Below are 6,828 nucleotides of genomic sequence, written 5' to 3'. Positions count from 1 at the left end.
CATGGAAGTGCCTGTTGCCATGTTGCTTTTAGCATCTGCTGAGGTCCTGCTGGTCCTGGGAAGATGCAACTTCTGAGGCAGATGTGGATACAGTGCAGCTGGGCTGGGGCAGCTCGGTCACCTTGGTACCTAAGCATGTCCCAGGAGCAGGACTGTGTGGAAAAACAAGCCAACACACCCTGATGATCAGAAGTGTGCTTCCTGAGTTTAAAGGAGGAGTGTAGAGAAATGCAAGGGGAACCATACATCCTTCTGGCTGCTTAACTTTGTTCTCACATCTTCCAGCCCTCCAGTAGTATTTGTGGTAAGGGTCTGGGTATGCGGACCTCCTTTGTCCTCTTCTCCCAGAAACTTGTGATACTGAACTCAGTCAGGAGGGACTTCTGACTTTTTAAAAAATTATTATTACTTTTCTTTTTCAGCAAGGCAATTGCCTCCTCTTTCAAAATTGCCTTTCTTCAGTGAATGTGTCCTGGGGGCACCACTGCCTGTCTCAACAACACCAGCCAGCTGCTCTGGGATGTGCTAAATCCCTGACAGGTTGTTAACCTGTCATGAAATGGGGTGTCATCTCCTGCTGGATTGAGACGTTCAAATCCAGCTCAGAGCTTTTTCAAAATTAGCTGGTTTGCAGGAGTACAGGTTTTGTAACAGTGTTTTATGGTCACACCGGCAGCAGTGCCTGCAAGTAGCTCATCACCAGTTCTTGCTGAAACTCGTCCCAACAACAGCTGCTTGCTTGGGTTGTGGTGGCTGTGGGGCTGACAGCTGCCCACAGCCCTGGCTTTGGGGTATGAAGCCAACTGTTCAGTGTCTGATTAAAATACCTGGGTTTGGTTGACTTAACAGTTTTTGACAATAACAGATTTCCTGACACTAGTAAAAGTACCTTGAAAACCAAGGAGTGGCACTGTCAGAATTGTCACAGCACATAATGTTGGGATGGGACAGAGAGCTGCCCCTTGTACCTGTGAGCCTTTTTTTTATGAATTTCTCTCCAGTTGTTGCTCTAGTCTGTGAATTGAAATAAGGTTGTATCTCCTCCCAAATATTCATGAAATTAGGCAATTCCATGGCCAGCTTCCCAGTCCCTGAGTTATCGGCAGTAGTAGCTTGGGAGATCGGTATTACTGAGTTTTCTTTCGGTTTCTGGTTTTTTTATGTATGTATGCCAAATAATTTGCTCATGCAGTCAGAGTTTAGAGTGAAAATTTTCAGCGATCCAGATAAATATTTTTAAAATTAAAGGCTTGGTTCTGTGAAAAGCTTAATGGGTATTTTGTTATGCTCTAGAGTAGTTCACTTGGCTTCCAATGGGAATTAAAAATAAATGCTGGGAATGAAAGTTGTCCCTGCACAGGACTCTGCAGCCCAGTGAAAGATGCTGCTCCAGCTCTCCAGCAAATCTGACAGGGACAGAGTGGAAGGATTGCAAGAGTAAAGAAGGGTAAGACTTTTTTCTCTATCTTTTTCTACGACAGAGGAAAAGAAAGTAGCTCCTGTTCTCCTATATATGTTATGGGGAGAGCAAAGCTTTCAGAGCTGGTTGGGAAGAGGAAGCAGCTGTTTCCTTCCTCCTCTCACTTTACTCTTCACTTCCCTGTCCTCCCCCATTGCTGAGAGGATCTCAAAATTCTGTGAAGATTTAGGCTCAGGACTTGTTTTGTCATGAGATTTGGATTGTGAAACTGGTTGGGGAATACAGCTTCTTGTGATTTTCTTAGGTTTGCGTTAAGTACAGAGCTAGGGGCAACATTCCTGAAGCCTGCCCTGGAGAGGCAGGCTGTTGTGGTGTCATCCTTGTGTTGCCCTGGGAAACTACAATTACATTGACGTAAAAAAGTGTCTCTTGACTGTTCGTGTTTAAGAGTAGGATAGATAATTTGGTGTGCCCTGTTTCAGAGAGTGGGTGCTCTGAGTTGCTCAGATGATTGTGCTCCTTTGATATGAAGACTTGTGGTTTTGGGGTGTGCACACTGTGTGCAAATGAAATTAGGCAGATTGCTCAAACGACCATCAGATAGGTCTTACTCTTTTTTCAAATGCTTGTGGCAAATAATTGGAAGAACTAGATTCAAAATTACTCTTCCTGAGAGAGGTAGGACAGCTCAGGAAATACAATCCTAAAATCTTAGAATGGTCTGGGTTGGAAGGGAACTTAAAGATCATTTTTTCTAGCCCCTCTGCCATGGACAGGGACACCTCTCACTAGACCGAGTAGCTCAGAGCCCCTTCCAACCTGACCTTGAACACTTCCAGGGATGGGGCATCCACAGCTTCTCTGGGCAACCTGTTCCAGGGCCTCACCACCCTCACAGGGAAGAATTTCTTCCTAATATTTAGTCTAAATCTACGGTCTTTCAGTTTAAATATGTTTTTATTTGTTTATCTTTTCAGGATAAATATGTTGGTTTAATGCTTTGTTATAGAATCACACTGTGGCCAGATGGGCAGGAGGAGGGAAACCTTGCCACCTCCAAATGTTTGGACTACTTTGCAAAATACTTTGAGATTAATTTTTTCCCCTTTTCTGTCCTCCCCTGGCTTGCCTGACAGCAGTGGCAGAATACCTCCTGCCCCTCCTTTGGTTACAGCCTGGAAGCAGCTGCTGAAAGAACTTCTAGAGAATAAAATTGAGGGGTAATAGAGGATAGAGAACAGCATGGCCACGCTTCATATGTTATCTGTGATGCCTAACAGCTTCTTTAATAGAAGTTATTTCTTCTCTGCTGTCCTTGTGTTAGCAGGGCACAATCCTACAAGAGTGAAAAATTTGATACGTGAATATTGATGAAATCTGTCATTAATTATTGCCAGAGCAGACTCTGGGAGAATTGGGTTGCATTTTCAGTGGATTTAAATATAACTTTGCTTATGCAATCCTGTTAAACATTGTTGCAGTATGTCACTGAGAAAGGTTATTATATTTGCTATATAAAGATTACGACTTTGGGGGGGGATTAAAGTTTTAGCAGCAGTTGTCGTATTTCTTATGGTCACAACAGCAACCTGTTAAATGTGGAACAGAGGGGGAAAGCTGTGGGTAAGCCAGATTTTCTGTCTGGAAGCACAACCTTTAAAGCTCTTAAGCCAAACCAGAGGAAACCCTGTGAACTTTTTTTTCAGGAACCAAAATTCTTCAGAAAGGTGACATGTTTAAACAGCGGAAAACAGGGTTTTTCTCCTGAGTATGAGTCTTCTATGTCATATGCAGATGAATATATATGCTTGTGCGTATATAAGAAGAAAAAAATTCAAAGTGAAACATGGGCTTCAAGCAAATCAAAATGCTTTGTTCCCCATGAAATCAGAAATTTTTTGATTTTGCTGAGAACAGTGGCAAAAATTAAAAAAAAAAAAAGCTTTTTTTGTTTGGGTTTTTTTTTTTTTTTTTGGTAATTGAGTCAAACCCCTGACCCAAATGACTGCAGACCCCCAGGGCTGTAATCCATGTTCCTGATGGCTGTAGCTGTGTGGCATTTGCAGCCCCTAGAACCATGTTGTGTTCCTTTGTCCTGCTCATTTCTGCAGCAAAAGTCTGAGCTTGATGTAAGAGAAGGCATGTCTGCCTTTGCTCACAGCTTTGGTGTGCTGGGGTATGGCCAGGGGGCTGATGTCCAGACACTGCTCTGCAATGTATTTTATTCACACCAAGCAGTGCTTGTTTCAACAAGTCATTTGCTGACCTGAGTTACAGCAATGTCTGCAGATCAATAGCTCTAATTAGACACTAGGCACCTGGTGTACCAGTGATTAAAAATAAGAAACATTATGACTAGCTATTGTACAACTTCCTTGAAACCACTGTATAATAATGGTACATTTGCCATCAGATTAGGTCATGAGGCAGCTTTACTGCAGCTTGGAAAATTAGGATCAAAAATAGTCCTCTGATTAAAACTTGAGCTTTTGAAAGCTCTTCAGAGAAGAAAGATCTACAAATGCAGATGTATGGGAGAAATTAAGCAATCTGGATATGCATGATTGTTGAATTTAAAGAGAGTAATTGATGTAACCACTGTGCTAACTCATTTCTCTCAGGCACACTGTTTTAACAAAACTAAATGAACTATCAGAATGATATGGGAATAAGTTGCTTAAAATACAGTCCATAATAGCTCAGTGTATTAATGTAGTGAACTTATGAGTTTCCATGGTCATGCAGTTGTTCTGCTTGTACCAATGTCAGCCTGCAATAGCAGTTGTCTTGATTTAGATTTATGAATTTCTCCCACATTTAAAAAAATATTCATCACGTATTTATCAGCAGTAAAATAATCTCTTTGAAACAACATTTGCTTTCTGATATCATCAGGGATTGGTCTCTTCCTCCTTTGCCCTTTCCTGCAGCAGCATAATTCCCTCAACCTCAGGGCATCCTGCAAGTCCCTTATGTCCTGTCAGGCCATTTTTATACACCAGGAAAAAAAGAATGTTTCAGCTGATAAAAAGAAATTATTAGGTTCCAAATCCTGAATGTGATCAGTATTGGTCACAGGCCTGTTTGGAATCTGTATCTGTTGAGCTTGAAGGAGTCCAGTCTATACCTGTTCCCTGTGACTGTTTTAGATGCCTGCTGGCTGACTGAGTTGAAGGAGAGACCTGTAGCTGCAGTGGAGAAAGACTTGGAGTCAGAGAGCAGCTATGGGAGCATCCTTCAGGGATGCAGGAACAGTTAGTCTATTCCTGTGATTTGAGGATTGTTTTGGGCTGATCCCATCGAGGACAGCAAATCTTTTGCTCCCTCACAAAACCCAATAAAAGCTGATCACTAATCATTTGTGTGCTTGTTAGTGGGATCGATTCCCTTAATTGGCCAGCTGCTGGAGACCTTCTGCTGCTGTGATGCAGGGGGTGGTAGATGGCTGAAGCAGCACGGTGCCTTTTGGTCACAGCATAAGCTTATTAGTATAAATGAGGCTGTTTTAAACCAATTTGAAGCCACAGTTTGCAGGAGGTCTATTCAGGGGCTGACCTTTACTTCATTTAATCTCATTTTGATGTCAGGATGTTCTGTAGGTCTCTGAAGGTTAAGTTGTCGACAAGGACAATTTCTCTGCACATGAAGCCTTCAGTTATGGGCTATTCTGCATGTAAGGCACCAGAGTTTGGTAAATCTTGATGGTGTTCACTTTTTAAAATGTCATAGCCATTTTAGACAAAATTCAGTATTGTGTTGATTGGCATCTGTTTAACTGATGTCTGTTTATACCTGGCCTAAGCTTGTTTTTGTGTATTAAAAATGATGCTGGGTTGAAGTAGGTCTTGACTGTTGTCTATGATGTGGACTTGATTTATGGTACTGATAAAGGATTACGATCACAGTGAATCCAGTTGCTACCTGCTCCCTCTGCAGCAGCTCCACTGGCCTGCACACCTACAAGTGTCTCAGTCTTGGAGATAAGCAAGGAGCAGAGAATCACGGGAGAACATAAAGTCGACTAATGACACAAAAAAGCAGTGTCCAATGTGATGTACCCCAAGCTCAAACGCCAAAGTCAGAGGTTAGCAAAAGCTTTGTGCCTATTCAGAAAATTGCTGTGGGCTCAGCTGGAAAGCAGTAGCAATGCTTCTGGCAATGAGCATGGTCCAGGTTAGCTGGGGCAGTCAAATTCCCTTGCCTGTTTATCAGTGCTCCCAGGCTGAAAGGCTGAAAGAAAGTGCTTCCTGATCAGCATGATAAATGGAATTTTACATGATAATTATGTTTACAGGAGGACAGATGTACTAATAACACGTTCCCTAAAGACTTCAAATGAGCTATAAAAGAATCAAATCTCTGCTGAAAATGCTGGCAGCAGTAGTATTAATTGTGTAAGTTACAGCTGATAATTGTCTTGTTTCATTTGAATGAGGCAGTCAGCTATTAATGCCTTGTGCTCTGTAGTACCAAAACAGCAGACTGTGCAAAATTTGTCAGTGTGGATAATACAGTTATATATTGGCAGTGCATCCTAGTGGACATACTCTAGTGGCTAGGGAAGGGAAGAAGTGTTACAGTGAATTTCTAATGCTGTTTCATCTTTTCTATCAAAATACTTGCTTATGTGCCTTCAGGAAGAGAGCTGATTTTTCTTATCTACAAATTGTTTGATGTAAGACAATGCCTGCAGTAAAAATACAAGCTCTCTCTGTGGTTATTGAGGATTGAAATGGAGAATGACTAATTAGCTGTCTTGTTCCACTTATCTCTTCCATAGTGGTGATATGAATGAAAGTCTTACCCTTGTTTTTATGTTTATGAAAGATCCTACTGTTGTGCAGATCTGTTACAGAGCATGCATAAGTGTGCAAATGCATAGAGATATACATATGTATCATAGAAACATGACCTGAAAATCTGTTAAAAGTTATCAGGCCTAATTTTTAAAATAGCAGTAAAATGAATTTCAAATCAGTTATCATACTATGTATTGTACCACGTTTACAGTTAAATAAAGATCTTGTAGGTAACTAACCAAATTCAAAACCCTGCTGGTGCAAATTGAATTACTTTTTGTGACATCCTAATTCATTTGCATTCCCAAAGCGTGTTTCATTTCATCTGCAGTAAGTTGAGCTGCAGATAATATCCCAGAGGGGCACGGTTGTATCAGTCCTAACCTACATCCATGCTCTGGTTGATTAATCTGTAAATCCTTCAAAATTTCTCTCCCCTGCTATTACATCAAAGCATCCCCGAGTAAAAACACGTGAGCAGAATCCTGAAATGTGTTCCCTTAGCATGAGAAGGACTCTTTGTGTCTTTCATTAGGCAATACTTTGGGATTTTTTTATGGAGAAACAGGCGCTTGACTTTCTAAAGAGTGCAAGATGTGTTCCTTGGTT

General features: G+C 41.4%; 1 protein-coding gene across 1 annotated transcript in view; it reads left to right on the top strand.

The window, feature by feature from the left end:
- Window positions 1-285: 285 nt before the first annotated feature.
- The window catches only part of CABLES1 (Cdk5 and Abl enzyme substrate 1), a 54,614-nt gene continuing 48,071 nt past the window's right edge, over window positions 286-6,828 (top strand). Inside the window, exon 1 of the mRNA XM_029959407.1 lies at window positions 286-304. The gene's annotated coding sequence lies outside the window, so the exon portion shown is untranslated. The remainder of the gene's footprint in view (window positions 305-6,828) is intronic.

Source organism: Manacus vitellinus, unplaced genomic scaffold (assembly GCF_001715985.3).
Source record: "Manacus vitellinus isolate BGI_N305 unplaced genomic scaffold, ASM171598v3 scaffold_1_pilon, whole genome shotgun sequence".
NCBI classification, from domain to species: domain Eukaryota; kingdom Metazoa; phylum Chordata; class Aves; order Passeriformes; family Pipridae; genus Manacus; species Manacus vitellinus.
The sequence above is the reverse complement of the archived record's forward strand: the minus strand, read 5'-3'. Positions and strand labels throughout refer to the sequence as shown.